The 21,583-nt window shown below is 41.8% G+C and overlaps 1 protein-coding gene across 2 annotated transcripts in view; it reads left to right on the plus strand.

The window, feature by feature from the left end:
- Positions 1 to 21,583, plus strand: part of CTNND2 (catenin delta 2) — a 918,117-nt gene that overhangs the window by 670,994 nt on the left and 225,540 nt on the right. The gene's annotated exons all lie outside the window — the stretch shown is intronic.

A 21,583-nucleotide genomic window follows, 5' to 3' on the forward strand; every position in this document is an offset into this window, starting at 1 on the left:
AGAGTGGAAATAAGAAATTTGGATATATAATTGCAATTTATTATAGATGTTGCTTGCTTGCACTGGGATAGATATAGCCTAACAGCTTTTCATTTCTTTCTGTCTTCCACTGGACTCAGAGGACTTAGAAAAGTCACATGTCTTTGTGGATGGAATATAGGGCAGTGCTTCTCAACCAGGTATGATTTTGCCTCCCACGAGACAGCTGACAACAACTGGTCCTCACAATTGGAGAGGGCTGTGGTGTGCCATCAGCATGTCTCCGGGAGGGTTAGGGCTGCTGCACATCACCCTAAAATGTGCATGCATGTGGGGCAGCACCCATAACAAAGAATCATCCAGTCCCAAAGGTCAACAGTGCCAACACTGAGATTAAAAAAAAGATATTATTCACCTAAGATAAGTTTAAAAGGTCAGAAAATACTAATAAAATTTTAGAAGATGATCTAAAAATAAAGGTATGTGGCTTCTGTCCCAAACGGAAATTATCTCAATCCTTCTATACGTTTAATAGAAAAAAAAATGGCCCCTTCAACATGCAGGACAGATTTCTGATTAGGGGATTACATACCATCATTTTTGCAAGATTACAACTTTGAGAGCTTCTTTAAAGGCCAGGGAAGCATTTGATTCCATTGTTTGCATAAGGTCGGATCTGGAAGATTGTGATACCCCCACAAAAGCAGGAACAACACTCTGCTGTTAAGACTGATGACACCATGCATACACCTAGAAAGTATGAAAAGTTGGATACTCCTAATGAGGCTTATTGGAATGGGCAGGGTGGCTCCTGAGCACAACTGAAAAACGCTTGAATGTAAGAAGGGAAGTCAGCTTGGGTTTTTATGGTGATTATGGGGTGGAGCTGGGGGAGTGTTCTCATGTCTGGAAGGGGCTGGTGTGATTTGAACTTCCTGCTAGTGCCAAAGGAAGAGGCATCAAACTTCCTTACCACCTTGCTCAGATGTGGGCAAAATGGGAGGGGGAGGCAGAAGTTTGAAAGCTGTCAGAAGCCAAACATCCAAAAACAGAGTCTGAATCATTATTATAACAAGTCATATAGTTGGTCAGACAGTTCAGACGGTGTGGCCTGGGGAGCCATGAAGTCACTGCTCCAACTGGCTCTGTCTACATGATCCTTGGACTGGCCTTGAATCCTCTCAGTAGTGATGACACCCAGCAACTGGCTGTAGACTTGGGTGTGGCCACATCAGAAGCACCTCATGTCCCAGGGCAGACAAGAGGAGGTGAAGGGCCAAGGTAGCAGGTGGGGGTGACCCTCACAGAGTCAGTGTCAGACATATGCCACTCCCGGTGCTGCTTCCCCGCTCACCAGCTGTGCCTCCCTGAACAAGCTGACTGTCCTCTCAATCCTCAAAATAGAGATGCCCAAAGCTCTATGGTGGAGTCTTTGTGGGGACTAAATGATTTAATGTATGCAGACTGCTTAATGGTGACATATTCATTCACTCATTCCTTTTCTGTTCTGGTCATGAACAGAACATTCAAATTACTTTATATCTTTTTCATGTTCATTCTAAGTTATTTTTTTTTACTTTATTTAACATGCAAGTTCTTTTATTGTCTGTATATCTGTGTGCGTGCACATGTGCTTATTTTTCTCATTTTGCCACAAGTGTCCTCAAGGCTCCCTGTGTCCCCTCTCACTGCCTGGAGATCCTTCCAGCAGCCAGCACTTAGAGCAGTGGCCTATCTTATGGATGTCAGTCCTCCACTGCACCCCCTCAAAGGCTGCAGACACAGCAGGGAGCTCATGGTAATGTTGTCCTGATCCCTGGGAGGCTGAGCTGAGAAAGATGGGAGGAGCGGTATAGGCCTGAGGGCACTGTCTGATGCCACGTTGACAAAGTGAGACCAAGTTGGCAAAGGCAAGCCGAAGGGGCAGTGACAGTCCACATGCCTAAATAAAACACCAAGTGACCACCTAGAGTTCCCCATTGTCATTCCTCAGTCACATGGGGAGCACCTGTGCGTACACACAGGTAACCTCCGATAGGGACTTGGCACATTGTGTTTGGCGCTTTCATCCTAACTGTGGACCCAAACCATTAGTAATGGTTCTCCCTTTGTGACGGGTGGCTGCCTGCCATGTTTTCATACACAGGTATTGATTTTTGTAATTACCTGTTGTTCAAATACTAATCCTGCAGGCACTCGCCTTTCCAGTGTACTCCGGCTCCTAGCCTTTTGATTGCACTTTATTGAATTGATTTAGCTCTTCGGTCTACATTTCATTATTGGTATTGACTTTGCTCACACAATGGATAGACCATTGAACAAAAGGCAGAATTAAATCTCCACTATGTGGAGGGTCATAAATCATGCTTTTCTCATTCCTTATTACGGTGCTTTGTACGGTTTCCACGTAATGAAGCTGAGAAATTCAGTTCTGTTACAAATGAGGCCTGATCTCATAGGTTCAGGGTTGAGAGTTCCCTTCCATCAATCTAAGTGGATGAAGGCCCCGTCCCTAACTTCCCCTCCTGGTCTGGTGAAGGCAGGTTTGCGGCAGCCGCCCAGGAGCCGGTGCAGCCCAGGGGAGAGATCTGGGGGCGGGGGCCGTTGGCAGCCACCAGTGCCTGCAGTAGAGTCTCGGATACCGGGTGCCCGGACCCACATCAGAATAGTCAGTTACCAATGAGACAGGAGGGTGTTCCACACAGAGCTCAGAACCTGACTGAGAGGAGATCACAACAAAACCCCTAAATAGGCAGGCGAAGGAGAAAGGGTAAGGATGGGGTTTGGGCCGTTGCCACAAACACGCTGAGTTTGTACAGCTCGTTCCCATGGACCCGAAGAGTGTCTGATAGTTCAGTGTCCTTCTGCTTTAGGTCAGAGATGTCAGTGGTGCCATCTCCTAGATTGTTGGAAACGCCACAATAAATTGAGCTTTACATAATCCGCAGAGTTGTTAGACATGAAAAAACTTGGAGGGGAAAAAAAACACTAAAAAAAAAACCCCAAACCAAACTTGCTCATTGGTATGTACCACCAGCATCATGTAGGAAGTGCCTATGTGATGATAATTTCAATATTTTTCAGAAATCTTTTCTCCATTCTTTCTGGGAATTCCACAGTTAAAAATATTAATATTTTTGGATATTGACCTGGGGATAATATGAAGTGCCTCTCACGGGTTGTAACGATTTGAGTTTATTTATGTTCTTCTGCTCTGTCCTGTTTGTGCCCATGCACCACATTAGGATAGGCACACAGGTGGGCACCCCATACTCACACGCGAACAATCATACACAAAAAGGAGCGCAATATGTATGCTATATAGCAGCATCCAAAATCATATGTCTCCTAGAAATTTAAAAAAGTATTATCACAGTTTCAAGTTTGATGAAGGATAATCTTAAATTCAAGAATTTTAGCTATTTGGGATGCTTGCTTGGGTGGCTCAGCGGTTGAGCATCTGCCTTCGTCTCAGGGCATGATCCCAGGATCCGGGATCGAGTCCCACATCAGGCTCCCTGCAAGGATCCTCCCTCTCCCTCTGCCTGTGTCTCTGCCTGTCTCTCTCCATGTCTCTCATGAATAAATATATCTTTTTAAAAATTAGCTATTTTAATTTACTTTATAATAAACTAAGAAATTACACTGATTACAAGTTTGAAATTAATTTAATAAAAATTTAAATTTTAAAATAATTCTAAAATATATTTTTTTTTCAAACATAGGACCATTCCTTTAAACAATAGGCCTTTAAACAAAACTGGGACTGCATTGTAGGACGTTGTCATTAACTGTGTTCATTTCTCTGTGATGGAAGTGGCCGCTGACCACTGCTGCTGACGACTTTTAGGGTTTTGACCTGATCACTTCTTCCTATAGGAGAAGTTTATTAAACTGGCTTTGGCTATCAAATTTGCAGCCCACGAGTTTGAAAATCTTACACACTAAACTTGGATTTTGTTGTTAAGCACAATTGCTCCAGGAAACCACTATTGGTTTTACTCTTCTAACTCTCAACAAACCTCTGAGGAATTGCCTTAGCATCATGACTCCCATGAAGCATTTTTTGTTGTTGTTTTTCAAGAAATGGCATGTTCCATTCTAGTGGGAAAAAAGAGTTCACCAAATCTTGGTATGAGTTAGTAGGAGAATTGAATACTAATAATATCTAGATCCTACTTTTTAATTGTATTTATTTATTTGAGAAAGAGGGAACATGGGGGAGGAGGATTGCAGAAGGAGAGGAAGAAGCAAACCTCCTGCTCAGGGTGGGCTCAATCCCAGAACCCTGAGATCATGACCTGAGCCAAAGGCAGACAGTTAACTCCTAATGAGCCACCCACATGCCCCTAGATCCTATTTTTAAGGAATCTGCAACCTATGGGACAGACAGTATAAACCAGATAGTATGACATCATGTGTTAAGCACAATGGATACACAAATCTCCAGCCTCTGAGCTTGTTAACAAAATGCTCAAAACCCAGCTGGTGGAGTCACAGAAAGCACCCTGCTTCCTACAGTGATTACACTGAATTTTATTTTATTTTTATTTAATTATGATAGTCACACACACAGAGAGAGAGGCAGAGACATAGGCAGAGGGAGAAGCAGGCTCCATGCACTGGGAGCCCGACATGGGATTCGATCCCGGGTCTCCAGGATCGCGCCCTGGGCCAAAGGCAGGCGCTAAACCGCTGCGCCACCCAGGGATCCCCTGAATTTTACATTAAAAGCTACCAGAAAATATACCCTAAGCCACATCCACTTAGAATTAATAGAAGAGGGCTTGGATTTAAGGAGATCAGTCCTTTGGAGTGTGTGTGTGTGTTTATGTGTGTGTGTGTGTGCGTGCATGCGGGTGTCATGTGCATGACCGTATAGTCTCATCATCTTTGAAATGTTTGCAGTAATCTGTTTTTCCAAATTGACACTACTTTTCTTGAGTGGCGATAATATAAAGATTGGTTTCTTTTCTTTCCTCTTTTCATTTACTTTTTTTTTTCCTAGAGTGAGGGTTGGGGGGGGGTGGGAAGAGTTCCAAGCAGACTCCACGCTGAGTGCGGGGCTCAATCCCATGACCCTGAGATCGTGACCTAAGCCAAAACCAAGAGTGGGAAGGCCAACTGACTGCGTCACCCAGGCACCTCAGAATTTGGTTTCTGTGTATATGCATACGATCTCCCTCCCCAATAATTTTTATTTTATTCAGAGTGATTAAGTACAATCCATATGTTTTAAAAAATTGACTTGTTCCTGTCTACTACACTTACAGAGCTTCATAATTTCTATTTTATCTTGGTTCTTTCTACCTCATATAGTTTGAGAGAAGGTGCTATCCATCTTTCCAGTTGATTACCTTTGAGCCATTTCTTCTGTTTTCTTCATCATAAATTGCTCTACATTTTTAAAGAAAGAGCCTCTCTTAGTTGCTAGATGTGAGTAGACAGGATACCACTGAGTTTACAGCTCTGGAGGTGGGCTACCTGCCCTTGAACCCTGGCTCTTCTGCTTGCTAGCTCTGGGATCTTGGGCAAGTTTCTTTACCTCTCTGAGCCTCAGACTCCCGGGCTATCAAATGACATGGAGAAGCCACATCACCACAGAGAGAAAAGCACATAGGCTACCAGCCACAGTAAGTGCTTAAGGCATGTGGGTTATTGTTAGTATATGTAGAAAATATAAATTAATGAAATCTCTTCCAAATTGTTAAATGTAAAACCAGTCTTAATAGTGGTAGAGATAGAATGGTTTATGTATTCTGCTTTATTTGTATTTTTATCATTCACATTTTGAAATCTACTGTTGTCAACTATAGAAATTGAAAGCACATGCTGTGTGTGGGTCTATGCCAAGCCACTGTTTAAATAAGTGGATTCAACCACAGGTATTTAGGAAATTAGAATCAGAAAACCACTTTTGTATGCCAACAAAAAAGAACACATAAACAGGTCCAAATGCTTAATACACTGATGTTTATATAAAGGTGGAATTTATGAGGACATTCATTCAACAGATATTCACTGGTCAGCTGTTAAGTCTCAGGCTCTGTTCTTGGCCCTGACATTGGAGCAGTGAACACAGTAGATGTAGGTGAGCAGTGGGGAGGCAAGAGTAAACAGAAACAGAAATCTATGATATGTCAGATGGTGTCATGAAGAAAACACAGCATAGGAATGAGGATAGAGAGTGATGGGCATGTGGAGGTAGGGGTCATTGCTATCTTATAGAAGGTGGTTGAGAAGGTCATCTCTGAGAAACAGCATTGGAGCAGTGCCCAAAGCCAGGGAGGGAGCAAGAGAGAGAGAGAACCATGGAATTCATTCTCTGAACAGGAGTGTCCCATGCACAAAGCAAACATACCCAAGGCAGGTGCTTGTTTGTACAGCAGGTGTGCATTAGTTTCTTGTGGCTGCTCTAACGAAGTACCACAAACAAGATGACTTAAAACAACAGAAATATATTCTCTCATAATTCTGGAGGCCAGAAGTCAACAATCAAGGTATGGGCATGGCCAGGCTCCCTCTGAGATTCTGGGTGGGATGAATACTCCCTTGCTTTTTCCAGCTTCTGGTGATGGCCCCCAATCTTTGCAGTTCCTTGGCTTCTGGCTGCATGCCTCTAGTCTCTGCCTCTGATGTCACAGGACCCTCTCCTCTATATGCAAATCTGCCTGTGTCTCTTGCTGCCCCCCCATAAGGACAGCAGCCATATTGGATTATGGCTCACCCTAATGATCTCATCTCAACTAGGTTACATCTTCTAAGGCCCTATTTCCAGATAAGTCCCATTCATGGGTATGGGGAGGTAGGATTAACCTATCTTTGGGGAGCCACAATTCAACCCATAACCAAGAGTAACCAGGAATGTGGTTGGAACCTAGAGAGAGAGGTAGAAGATGAATCAGAGAGCTAGAGAGCTCAATGTCTACAGTTGGGTTGAGTAGACCTTTGAAAGCCAAAGGATTTATCATCAATGAGGAGAAATCTGGATCTGCTTTTTTGGCCAAATGGTTGAGAAAGTAGCACATTTCAAGAAAGAATGCTTAGATATTTTGGTATACAATAAATGGTCACCAGAAAGGTAGCTGGTGATATGAAAGATCAGGAGAAGGTGAATGGATAAGTGATATGGATAGGATTGCCCCAGAGCTTCTAAAGAGCAGTCAAAAAAAGGAGGAAAGTAGACCTAAGGTAGCCTCGTGTAGTGATCTCAAAGCGATTAAGAAAGTGTGATAAAAAACCAAGTGGCTTTGAGGTCTGAAGGAAATCTGGGAAGTTTCTGAGAGAACATGCAAGCATTTGGAATGATGCTGGTGTAAGGGAGAAAGACTTAGAAATGGGAAAACTTTGGTGAATGGGAGGGCTGGTGGGGCTGGACAATGACGTTCTAGGACAACACTGTGAAAAGTGGCCAGGAGCCAGGATGCGGAAGAGAGAGATGAGGAGGCTCTCCTTGGAGCTAGGTGATGGAAAGTAGTAGTGTCCTGTGCACACAGCTTGCAGGAAAGAGCTGGGTGATGGGTGACAAGTCTACATAAAGAGAAGGAAGGAGGCAGTGACTGTAACACATGGAACTCTAAGACCTGTTTGCAAAGTGCTTTGTGATCTTGTTATGTTTAAATACCGTCATGGCAGAAGGAGGAAGAATGCACAGTGCTAAGGGCTGCACGTACTGTGGGGGGGATTGGCTCTGGGTCCCAGAGAGGCGCTGACCATGAGGAAGTGAAGTGTCCTCAGGGGTGCTAGGTCTCGTGAACACAGCAGAGGCAGTACATGATCCACGCGAGCATCGCCGCAGCTGAGACTAGAACCGAGTGAATCAGGACAGCCCTGTGTATATGTTCCTCACTTTCATGAAGACTGGTCTTTCACACATGAAACGTGATCAAAGAGGTAGAAGCAGGAGTTACCGGGCCGGAGCTTCCCTTGGGAAGAGCCATGTGTCATCCTTGGCAGAGGGTCCGAAGTTGGCAGTATTGCTAATGGGCTGGGACAGGATCACAGCTACGGAGGGTGGACAGACTGCATGGAGCAGACATGGGCCTGGTGCCTTGTCTCATGCTGTGGGAGCTAAGTCAGAATCACGATCTTTTGGAATATGTGGGGAGAAGCAGAGGCAAAGGCATCCGGACACACTAAATGGTGGTGATGCAGGGCCTTCTTTACTTCAAGGGAAATGGCACCTGATGACACGGCCAAGATGTCTGGCTTGGTGGCACTCTGTGACTCCTTGTCACATACCTTTCTCTCTTCCATGTTTCATGCTTCTATCCCTCTGCCCTGCTGGCCCCATCTCTTGCCCCTTTTGGTTTCTCTCTCTCCTCCTAAACCCGTGGCTGTCATGGCATCTGTCAACTATCCGGAGATTTGTCTTGGCCTTGATGACTTTCTCCAAGTGTTGAGGAGACTGAAGTCTTGTCTGACAAAGGTCTTCCCCCAGGGTCGAGGGATCAGACATCAGCATGACAGTTCTGTGACATACCACGTAGGTGCTTTCTCCTGGCCCCAGAGGTCCCTGAAGGGACACATCAGTGAGTGGAGCTCCCCGTTAAGAAATAAGTTGATCATTACCAGAATCCAGTTGAGAGAGCCCAGTTCTTGACAGGAGATGCCAGCACTAGGGACCTCACTGGTTTAATGGCCACTTCCATTGAGAAGTTTAACAAGACACCTAGGACAGAGAAGGAAAGCATATTGGGAAAAGACTAGACATAGGACAGAAGCAGCCCAGAGTTTGTAGATAGCAGCAAAAAAAAGGAAGACTCACATCTCATTCCCAGGCTGGTTATCCACTCAGCTTCCAAGCCGGTGACTTACGTGGTGCCACCAGAGCATGGGGGAGAGAGACCACAGAGGTTCAGTCAGATCTAATGAGCAAGGAACCATATTTCCTCAAGTTTAAGATCCCTTCGAGGAAGACCAACTGTGGCAGGAGAGAAGAGACAGCACGGGGGAAAGCAAGGCATGGGCATCAGAGGGTACAAAGGGAGCTAGAGCCACCTGCTGTACCAGTTCTGTAGCTGTGGGCCACACAGGCAGAGACCATGTTCAGAGACAGTCTTGAGGCCCGCCTTTGTGTGAAGAAACCTCTCTTCTCCCTCTCCCGACCCTCCAAGAGCAAAAGAGAAGGAGCAAGGAGGCAGGCAGAAGGTAGGAAGCCAACCAGGAAGCCAGAACTGGGTCCAGCTGGGATGTTGGGGGAGAGGTGGGAGAAGGGGCCAAGATGGAGGAATAGGGACAGGCTTCATTCTTTTAACTGGAATGAGACTGTTTTCATAACAAAAAGTGAATGAAAGTTGAGAAATCAGACTGATGGGTTGAAATGTAACCAGCCTACAGCGTGTATCCTGATTAAAAGCACCAGGTACAGAAGGTTCTCTTTGCAAGACAGTGATGAGTCAGAGAACAGGTTCCAAAATTGGGTCATGACTTGGGAGCAGTGATGCAGCGGGTGTTTTTTCTAATCTCTGAAGGTTCCTAAAATTTGCTTTGGGTTATTTTAACTTGATTTCTTCTTTGGGCCATGCTGTCCTTCTAATTTTTGCCCTTTCATCAGACCACCCCCTGAAATGGTTCATATCCTTTCCGATAATTAACGAAAAAGTCAAATGATCATCTAAATGTCAGGCCATTCCTCTATGGATCACAGATAGGGGACCGGGATCTACCCTGGGGCTGCTCACCATGCCTTTTTTCTTGACACATTTCTGAATGGGATCTCCTGTGTCCTATTTTAGAGACGAAGATCTGTAACTGAAAAGCCAGTCCTTCAGGGGCGAGTCCAGCTGTATCCAACCTCAACCTCAGCTGACCTTTACCTCTACCATAGCTTCCTTTTCTTCTCTCCTAGGAGAGGTCCAGAAAAACCCCAAACTCTGTCCTCCTGCTGACACTTGGCTCCTAAGGGCTGCCAGTCTGCCACCATTAGTCTTGTTTTCTGAGTGAGAAATCTCTCAATTGTTGAACCAAGGAGGGAGCCTCTTATTGATCTGTCGCCCTTCCGATTTTTCCCTTCTAGTCTCCAGGGTTTCCTGGCACACAGATTAGGAGAACATTTTGTCAGAATACTGATAGGAACAACACAAGAACCCTCCATGTCATGTCTGGGCACACATGGATCATCAAGCACACACTTCTCCCTCTCCAGAATTCATGGCCACTCGTGTGCTTTCCTGTCTGCCTGCAACCTCTGTAGCATTAATCCACTGCAGATAATTGTTCGTGCACTTGCCGTATTTGAGCCTCTGGCCACTTTTCCAACTTCACCAAGGCTTCACCAATGGATTTTTCCATTTCATTCCAAATCCAATGTTTCAGATCTCCTCACTCCGGTGGCACTTGCAAATGTGTTAATGGCCCACTTTCTGCACACTTGCATGCACCATCTTGGAAATGTTTAATGCCGCTGGGGCCAGATGCCATGGATGACAAGAACCGCCCCCCCCCACTTGAATTAGAGCCACAGTTGACTTAAGTGTAGGCAAATTTCTAGTCACCCACATTGCAGCCATTCAAAATCAGATTCTTCTTGGAAGAAATGTGTCTTTACACCCAAACTGTCCCATAGATATTTGCCACATCTCTTCCCTGTTAGGTGCACTCTATCATTACAAATGGTTTTTAAAGGTTTCAAGAAACGCTGTAGGTGATATTTATATGCCAACTACTCCTTTTTGGTAGCTCCAGTGCACTTTTTAACCTAACCTCTAATATACATGAGAGAAAAAACATCTACTTTATTAATTAAGATCCCTTCAAAATTCAAATTGTTCCTGCATTTACAATTCTTTTTAATTAATTTGCCTCTTGAATAAAAAGTAAAACATTGAGTAGGCATTAAGTCTTTTGTTATTCGTATTTAATTTTATGTATGGAAAGATTTCTGCATCTCCTTTGTGTCTATACAAACCAGCTTCAAGTTCCAAAAATTGCTTGAAAGAAGTGGTCCTACAGTTGTCGAGACTGTATTTTCCCTGCCAACCGTGGTATATAAGAAGACCAGGCTCCCCAGGACAGCTCACAAAAGCTTCATTAACCCATAATGTCTTTGGACTATAGCAGTGGATTAATAATACTGTAATATTCAGTCTCTTTGGATTCATGGGGGAAAGCAAAAAATGTCCCAGTCAGAAGGCTGGGACTCACCTCTAGCATTTTACTGTGTAGAAGCCAGTGTTCTCCACACAGCCCTTGTGGGTTCTGGGGTTAGCGTGGAGACCATCACTTCTGCAAACCACAAATGATGAGATGTGCTGTCTGTGGCTGGGTTCCAAAGAGGACAAGGGCAGATAAGAGGGAGCAGGGGGACAATGACAGAGCCATTTTTGGAAGGGGTAGGTGAGCTTGGAGCGACTCCATTGTGTGGACCGAACAAAGGGGGCCTAATAAGGATGAAGGCCAGAAACTGGAGACCGGGAAAATAAAATGATATGAGGAGTAGGAGTTCCTAACTGCACTACCCACAAATCCCAGGGACACTCCCCAAACCTCTCTCCCCAGGGACGCTCCCCAGACCTCAGAGACAGCCTGCCACTCCCTTCCTTTAATTCCACTTTCCCTGCTGTCCTTTCTGTCGCCACCACCTGTAACTTTTGAGCCAGCTTCTCTCTTTAAAGATCCACTAGGGAAAAAGTGGGTTATCTTCCCAGCTGTCCTCTATTCTTTTATATAAGGCAAATACATTCAATTTTGATGTTTTACATATATTTTTTTTCTGCCTTCACAAGTGATAAGAATCATTTCAGGAATTAAATATTTACCTCATAAATATCACCCTCCTGTTTTTCATTTACATCCTGAAGACACAAATAATGTCGCACTGGCAAATGGTAAAATGGTGGCTTGTACGTTTGAGCAGAAAGATTCCCTCAGATTGCCTCCTTGAGTTCTCCTTTCGAGATGGAACTGCCTGGGACTTCCTGGGGAGAAGTAGGATAGCAACTGCCTGGAACTCCCCAGGGAGAAGTAGGATAGCCCCAGGAAGGAGGGGTGAGTACTAGGCCCCCATTTGCAGGCTGGAGGAACCCCCACCCTATTCTAAGAGATACTGAAATTGATCACAGGAGAAAGAATTCTATCAACAGAGACTCTGAAACTTCATCAAAGTTCTCTTAATAGAGGGTGAATCTGAATTCACATTCACTGAATATTTCTTCTTTCTGCTGATACTGGTATTCCAGAGTCTCCCCTGACCCCACAACATCTACAACTAGTTATTCCCAGTGGTCCCCTAGAAGGCTCTCTGTTCAGAAACACACCTATCAGTTCTGGCAGGCAAAGCACTACTTCTTTCCTCTTTTGCTGAGTGCTGCACAGAGAAAGTGCCTCGTGCCCTTGGAGGCAATGAAGATGCCTCTAAGCAGGCCATCACTTTTCCGGCGACTACCTCCTGGCTCAGCCTGCCAAGCACACCTGGTACTCTCTATCACTGAATTTCACCAAACTGCCTCCCTTCCCAGGCACTGTTCCCCTTTCTAATGGGTACCATCATTCCTTTGCATCAATCATCACCCTTATGGTACATGTGATGGATCTTTCAAAGCCTACAAATGTCCAAAGTGGTGAGAACGTCTCTGTACCATTGCTGATTTAATGTTTGTGTTTTTTTTCATATGGACCAAAATAAATAAATAAATAAACAAACAAATAAATAAATAAAAATAAAGCAGAGACCACTTATTTTACTTATAGTCTCCATGTTTTATATGATCCAGGTAAGACTCCAAGGGAGACTGATCTAAGAGTTAAAAACCGTGCTCTGCCTAGAATTATACCTCTTCCTAACCCAGTAAGGCTTTGCTACTGGATCCAGCTGCCTGACTCTCCCTTCTCTCAGTTCCTCCTACAAACACATTTCTGGAACCTAGCCCCCACAGCTTGTTTGGCATGCCCAAAAAGGTCTCAGAAACAACAGTTGTACCATATAGGCTCACATCTCTTGTCATGTACTTTGATTTACAGAGAAACTTAGTTATACAAAGCAGAATATATCTCATCTTCAGTAGGTAGTGATTGTTGCTAAGCTCCCCAGCCTCTCAGTTTCTTATGGGGAAAATACAGCACTATTGATATTGGCCATAAGTAGGAGGATATTATCACCATCAGCAGATAAGTGTCAAAGTGGGTTTGATACACTCCAGACTTGGTTAACAGGGTTTTGGGTGAATATATGGAAACTGAAAGGGAAGGAGATGATTCTGTAATGCCATCTTGGTGGCCAGATGATTCTTAGTGTGAGACCATACAACCTTGTATCTATAAAGGAAAAGAACTATTTCAGTGGAGTATGTACATTATCCCCTTAATTGTGAGTGGTTAGCAACATTATCCCATATAGAAATTATAATTCAAAGAGAAAGCATTGCTTCCATTGGCCTTTTGCCAAACAAGCAGGGATATCTGAGGCTTGTTTAACAAGGAAATAAAATCTGACATATAAAAAATATGAAAACTAAACTTGGCATGCCAATATCTATATTGCAGACAGGTGGGTCAGAGATGTTATGGGTGAACCTGCCTGTTGGTAGAATGTTCTCTTTAAGCAGTAATCTGTGTTCCTTTACTCTTACCTGTTCTTATTAGGCATGACCAGAGGGCCATGGAAATGGGACTCTAGAAGTTTCAGGGCAAAAGAACTGGGCAGTTTTTCCAATGAATATAGGCAGAGATTCAGATAAAAATTATTGCCAGGGATATTGAGACAGAGTGAGTCAAAGACCAGTAGTCTTCAATGAATTTTAGTGATATCAGAGTTTGAGTGGAATAAGAATTAGTTGCTGGTGGTAGATATGCAGCTGCATGTCTTTGCATCTAATCTAAGGCCATGTCTCTGGCTTGGGTAAAGACTGTGGTATAAGTGACTACCACACATGGGTAGAATTTATTTATATTATCTCCAACCCCATCATTACTCCTAAAGAATGGCCATATCGAGAACTGACGCCAACTTGATTGATCTGTGACCATGTCCTAAATCAAATGGGAGCAAATATCTTTTAAATGAAACAATGGCTGGTAGGGTGATTTGGGGAGACCTCTCTAAGAGGATATTCATATTTCTTAATTTTGTAACTAGTTGAAGATGTCCAAGAGAAAGTTAAGGCACTCTAGCCTGACTTATCATAAAAGGGGCATGTGGATCCTGTGGTTAAACTGGCCTAAGCAGTCATGAGAAAATGAAGAATCACAAACTATGGAAAAAAATAGACAAAAATGAGGCAGGGCAGTCTAAGCCAGATTGGATTAGGGAGGTATTTTGTATGGTCATTAAAGAAAGAAATGGGAAAATAGTTGGTTATAGGACACTGAATATAAGTTATATTACTATCTTCTTGCCACAGTAAAAATTACTATAGACTTACTGTCTTTCTACAACAGAACTTTATGATCTTATACTTTAGGAGATCAGAAATCTGAAATCAGTTTCATTGGGCTGAAGTCAAGAGTGAGCAGAGCTGTGCTATAGAGCACTATATGGACAACCAGTTTCCTTCCTCCTCCAGCTTCTAGAGGCCACCTATATTCCTTAGTTCTGTGGCTCCCTCCACCACCTTTTTAAGGTCGTTCCAACATCTGCTTCCATCGTCACATGCCCTTTCTCTGACTCTAACCCTCCTGCCTCCCTCTTATAAGGACTGTTGGGATTACATTCGCCCACACACAGATAATCCAGAATAATCTTGCATCTAAAATTCCTTAATTTAATTATAGCAGCTGAATTCCCTCTCCTCTGTGGGGGCTTTATATGTAATATATTCACAGGTTTCAGGGATTTTCACATCTTTGGGTGAGGGAAATTATGTAGCCTACCCCAGAAGTCCTTGTCCACTGATAAGATAAATTTAAATGTCTTAGAAGAAAAAAAATCAGAGCAACTGTTCTTACCTCTCTTATAACGTCCTAGAAAACTTCAGGTATTTATACTTAACTTCACTGTTCTGAAAAAGACCCTGATGGAGGCTAAGAAAGAAATGAGACACAATAATCTTGGAAAAAGACTTGGATTCAACTCTTGTAGTGGCAGAAAGAGCAGATGTGAGTGGAAGGAATCATAGTGTGAGGAGGGGTGAAGGGGGCCTCGTGAACAGGTGACCCCACTGCAGGGAGGAGAAGTTACTCTTATCACATTCCCAGCAGAAGAGTTGAGGCCACATGCTGAGCCTTGTTTGATAGGGGAGAGGCTGGGAAGCCATATTTTCTGAGCTTAATCAATGTAATTTTGCATGGTAATTATACTAAAGAAGTGTAGATCGTTTGAAAAGAGAATGGAAAGATATTGTTCAAAAACAAAAGATAACTTTTCATATCACTGGCCCAGACATACCACATGTGCAGACTACAGAGAGTTTATGCTCCCATAACAAATGAGGGCAACAGCTATAGTAAAAATAATGCCATTAAGCCAGTTGTGATTGTGTAGAATAATGAGAGCCCCTCGACCAGCCAAGAGTCAGCATTCTCAAAACTAAACCAAGAAATATTTCTTGGAGAGGTTCTGGCAATTTCTGCATTAACAGTGGAGGCAGTAGAGACTGGTACTCTGGCTCCAGTACCTCCTTCTATGAAAGACTTATGTGACCAAAGCAGTCAACTTTTCTAGGTTGGCTTTATAGATTATCAAGGTCTAAACAGAATGGCTTTCCCACTGGCATTGACAGTATCCAATATAGTTCAAGCTAATAAGGAAGCTCAATAGGCACTAGAGTCAGTGCTGTCATTGATCTGGAATCTTTTTTCCAATCCCAATTTCTGAGAAAAAGCCAATCTCAATCTGCCTTTACCTGAAAGACCATTTAATCTATTTTAACAGTTCTGACACAAGGGTATGTTAATTCTCTTACCCCTGACCAGAATTCCTATGAAGGGACTCAAACTTACTGAAATATAAAAGACATTCTCATCCACAACTTTGATGATTAATGATTACTGGGCCTATAAAAGAATAGGCTGACAGAATTGAAACTGGCATGACTCATGACAAAGTGAGACTGGCTTGTAAATTCTGTAGAATTATAAAAGATAACCTAACATGGAAAATCTGAAGAATCAGGGATCTTTCCCAAATGATGAAAAATATTCCACAGATATTCCCCTGAAATGAATAAGGAATATAATACTTGGTAAGAACTCCTTGAGTCCTGGAGAAGTCTTACCTTATATTTGGAATATCATTAAGTCGCATTAAAAAAAAAGAAGAAGAAAGGAATTGAAAAGAAAAGAAAAAAAGGTAGAAAAATAAAAAAAAAAAAGTCAAGTTGAAGATGATCCCAAAGAGTAAAAAGCTTCTTTAGATCTTCACTGGATCAGAGTATTGAGTATAACTATGAATGCCTCAGATCCATAAGTTCCTTTACCCAAACTCTGACAAATACTCAAAGAGGTTAGAGTTCATGGCAGAAGCCAGTAGGGGCAGAGAAAAATAGCCTTAAGGCTGAACATTACTGAGTCTCCACCATTAGATATTTACTTTTTGAAAGGCCACCACTGGCTTGCTAATAGAGATTGCTTGCATCTCTGAGAGTTATTTGAGACCTAAAATCCCTGTTAGACCTCGGAGAATGTCAGAAAACATGGACATAAGATATAGTCTGTCCAAAAACTCTATTAAGGGCAGGGATTTGCTTAAGAACACTCTAAATGTGGCTATACCAGAAGTGTCCACCAGATGCATGAACAGGATTCCTCAGAACTGAGATTCTCCTGCTTTATCTCTTGGGGAACTTCATCCTCTATGGAAGAAATTTCAATCTAGGATTCGTTATCAGAGCAAGTCCAGCAGGAACAGGACTTGTAGACAAGAGCACTAAACAATGGAGAAGGAACACCTTTGGAAGGCTGCTTCTTCCAACTTCATTTATAGAAGAGTGCATATTAATAGATCAAAAGTCAAAACTACATCCACCAGAGCATGTTTTCCTAGTTAGCCAGGTAATATTTTTTTTGAATGATCATTTGAAAAGGTGCTAGTGCTACTGAGTCATTTGTTACTCATATAGACAGGGTCGACCATCCAGTATGCCACTTCCACTTTGGGAAGACTTTATTTCTTTGGCTTTATTACATGAGTCCATTTCATCTTGATAACCACTTGGTCTCGAAAGCAAGTGTGCTAATCATATGTTGGGAAAGTGCAACTCTTATGAAAATCTCCTTTCAAAATTTTCAAAGGAAATCATAATTTCCTCATTTTCTCATTCAGATTTTCCATTTCCCCACCCCTTCAAACATGGATATCTATATTAATAGATACCACACATTTTTTATATTATCTTTAAGAACTTCCAAAGCTAATGTTTCTCACCTTTTTGCTAGTCTCCAGGATCTAGATTTAATTTTTCTGCAAGAAGAAATGAATCAATAGATGATTTGTTTTGCAATTTAGATTTTTTTCATTTTAGTGTCCTAAACCCTGAAGAGTGACAGCAGAATGTGAAGATTTTGAATTATGAATAATCTTTCTTATTGTTCTGACTTTTATCTGTCTGTCTACCATTGAGCCCAAGTTCATCTGATGGAAATTGGATATTCAACCATGGGGTACTACACTATTTCACATGATTTTATATCTTTTTTTGCATTAAGGAAAACAAGCCATCTGCATATCTATAATTAGCTAATATATTCAGCATTGGCTCCTATAAACAAGATGCAGGTGTAAGTATTGCTGAAGCATTTTGTTCATAATGTTGGCTTTTACTTGTAGGAAAAATTACTCTCACTTCATGAAATAAAAAGATAAAGTTATAAGAAAAACATTTTTAAATGTGTAAAATGTTTGCTGGACTAGTGTCCTATTTATAGCTGTATAATATTCTAAGGCTCTCAGATCTCTTCTTTGGCACCAGAAATCTTTGTTCTTAAGTATTAATTTGCCTGGCACATGACAATTGTCCTGAAGGATGGACTTTCAAAGTTGGCTTTATTTCATAATTTTAAGTTTATGGGCAAAACCACATTCTGTCAAAAAATAATATGGCATGCCTGCTCTGTGCCAGGTACTCCTTTTGGCCTTAGACATTCAGCATTGAGCAAATTGGGCAAAATCTCTGCTCTCACAGTGCTTATATCCCTCTAGGTAGGAGTGGGGGCAGAAATTAGCAGGTAAGTATGTGAAATATATCAGGTCGTAAATGGGAGCAAAGGAGGAATGCTGAGAAGGACGGGTAGACCAACAGCAGAGGGGATGGAGCACAGGCATTCAGGCTACTTTTGATGGTTAATCAGGTTTAGTGGACATTGGAGAGTGGAAAGAAAGCCACTGTATGGAGTTCAGGAGAACACATCTGGCCACTTGGGAACTTCCAGAAGCCCAGAGGAACAGAAATCAAAAGTGAATAAGAGACAATTATGAGCAATGGAAGCAGAGAGAAGACAGGGACTGGTCACAAAGGACCAAAGGGCAACGTTAATGATCTTCTCAATGTGACGAGACCATTAGGAGATTTTTAGCAGGAGGGAAATGGTGCTTTAAAATGTAGGTTTAAAAATAAAATTAAATAAATAAATAAATAAATAAATAAATAAATAAATAAATAATTCTGCCTACTGTGTGCAGACTTTTAAGACAAAACAAATTTTTCCCCAAGTCCCCTGCCTCTACTAGCCTATTAAAAATGAAAGTATAATCATCATCTTCCTTTCAGTATGGTAAAAAAATTTATGCAAAAATACACATAGTTCATTTGAAAATTATTAAGTAATTAAAAATACAAACCAAAGCATGTATGTATTCAGTATTTTTAATGCATAATTAGAAAATTGTAAGACAAAATATGGAAACTTGAATTTTTTAAATCTGGGATTTCATATGTTGAAGATTTTTTTAAGATCTATTTATTTTAGAGAGGATGCAGAGGGGCAGAGGGAGAGGGAGGGAAATCCTCAGGCAGATTCCCTGCTGAGGGCAGAGCCTAATGCAGGGCTCGATCCCAGGACCCCGAGATCATGATCTGAGCCAAAACCAGGAGGCAAATGCTTAACCGACTAGCCCACCCAGGTGCTCCATTTGGAGATTTCCTTTAAAAGAATTTAAGTGAGAAATTCTGCTGAGAGCGAGAGTCTGAAAATAGTGTAAAATCAGAGTATTTTATTATTTGTAGTTGGGATTCCAGTCATCTAGTCTGGTTTACTCCAGGACTGAAGATCTTTGAACCGAAATTTTTAATGTAAAGAAATAATAATCTTCTTAATCTTTGTGGCTCTTTATTGGAAGGTGTAGGTCCTTTGAACCCACAAGTCTTGGTGAGTTATAAGAAAAATAAGTTTATTATTACTACACAGTCTAAGTTGGAATAAAATAGTTGAAAAAATTGAATGAATCACATTTTTGTGGGATAAGGAAGAGGAGACATTCTGAATTACTTTCTCTTTTGAATATATACATATACAGTATACTTACTTATACATACACATTACTTTATGATTCATATATTTATCTAAGCATGCTTTTATTATATATGATTACATATGTATAACATTATAGTATATGTACATATAAAATTATAGACGTACGGTTAGTACTACTCACTTACTAAAATCACCAGAGGAGAGTTTCTGAGATAAGTGCCCACCTGATACCTAGAATATCTAAGGTTCCTTCTCCATTAAAGATGACACAAATGTTTAGGATGCACTGCAGCTGCACTTGATGGGATTTTGTAGAACATAATTTTTTTAAAATTCAAAGGTCATAAACGCACTAAAAATAAGTGTCTTTTTTTATTATACCAAGATCTAAGTGTCATATAAATGTTCTGCTTGGGCTGATGGACAAAATGAAGAGTGAATAACATTTAATCAGCTGAACAGTATCATTGAATAACTCATATTTCAAGATGCCATGTTGCGGATGGATTTCCTTGGTAACAGCTTTCTTTGTGTTCAGTAGAAACATGTGAGAAAATAAGGTTGACATGTTACAGCTTGGGGATTCTCAAAAGAGCTGGTCACAGTGGTTGCATCTGACAGCCGTGTGGGGGGAGCTGCAGGGAGCTCTGAGTGGTGAAACTTAGAGTTTTCCCTTTTTCTCAGCTTCTGGGATCCCCTGCAGCCTCCACCCATTGATTCTGTGTGGTGAGCTAACTAGAGAATCACGAGATGGACTTCACCAGTCACCTTGCTGGGGCTCAGAGCACAGAGCTATCGGAATAAGAAAAGCAAAGTAAATTGAAACAAATGATCGAGAGTTCTGGAAAGCCTCATATGCATGCTAAACTATTTATAAATTACCCAATGCCAGAAAAATGGTTGAGAATGTTTCATATATAGGATGCACTACTATACTACCCAAATGTCTTCTTTTTTTACTGTCTCTCAATTCTCTTGCCTCATTGCCACAACTTCCCATATAATTCTTTTGCTCAGAAACTATGACTGGATCCTCATGTCCTGTCATCCTAGATGTTTTCTTGTTATATGTGTTCAGTGATAGCCCCTGTATGATCTCTTCCTGGCATGCCACAGCACTCCCTGTCTCCCGCCTCTGAGAGATGCACTGTGCAAGACAGACATCATTCTCTGTGTGCCTCCCATGCCTGCAGAGCCCTCACCGATGTGGGCTGCAGGAATTATGGACTGTTGGCCAAAGAAGCTTTCTGCAAACATTCTCTTAAATTCTGTGCTTTTTTTCTTTAAAATCCTATAGTCTTGGGTGGCTCCAACAGGTAAGCTACTGAGTCTTGATTTCTGTTCAGGTCATGATCACAGAGTCGTGAGACCGAGCCCCTTGGGGGGCTCTGTACTCAGTGGGGTCTACTTGAGATTTCCTCTCTCCCTCTTCCTCTGCCCCCTGCCCTCCACTCATGCACACACGTGCACAATCTATAAATAAATAAATAAATAAATAAATAAATAAATAAATAAATAAATAAATAAAATCCCATAAACCTTATATTCTATTCCATAAAGTATCTAAGTCTGATTGCAAAAATAAAAATGCCTCCACCCACATGCCACTAGTCTTTGGGTAAATATGAGGACAAAGACGATGTCCCACCATCTAGTACACTGTTGCCTAGTCTTCTCCCCCAACGCTGCCATTCGTGTACCCTACTTTATAAAGCATGAACCTCTTGCATCTCAAACATTTTAGAGTTTAATCATGTTCTAATTGTACGGGTCACCAGTTTTCAAACCTCTTAAAATCAGTTCGGCTCATATCTGTTCCACAACCAATTAACTCACTCCACTTCCCATGGAAACTGGTTTCATGACCTTTCTGTGGGCTTCGTGGCACCTTATTTGTTCCTGTGAGTTTCTCCCTTATTAGCCTATGAGATCCTCAAGGAACGCACAACAGTGCTTCTTCCTAAATATCAGCTGAGCTGAACGAAAGTGAAATTCTTTCCTCAACCACTTTTTAATACAGTAAATATTGGCTGTCACTACCTCAGAAGAGTCTATGAGCAGAAATATCTTCAGAACATATAGATGACTTCATAACCTAAAATAGAAAAGACATTTGCATGACAAGGAAACACTTGAGCAAATTCTATATTCTGTATCATTTTATAGGTATAGTGAAAGTCTTACATGATACAAAGTTACAAAAATGTACATATTTAACTTAAAAATAAATGCATAAGAAAGTTTTCTCTACTTATCTATT

The sequence above is a fragment of the Nyctereutes procyonoides genome, unplaced genomic scaffold (assembly GCF_905146905.1).
Source record: "Nyctereutes procyonoides isolate TBG_1078 unplaced genomic scaffold, NYPRO_anot_genome, whole genome shotgun sequence".
Lineage (NCBI taxonomy): Eukaryota > Metazoa > Chordata > Mammalia > Carnivora > Canidae > Nyctereutes > Nyctereutes procyonoides.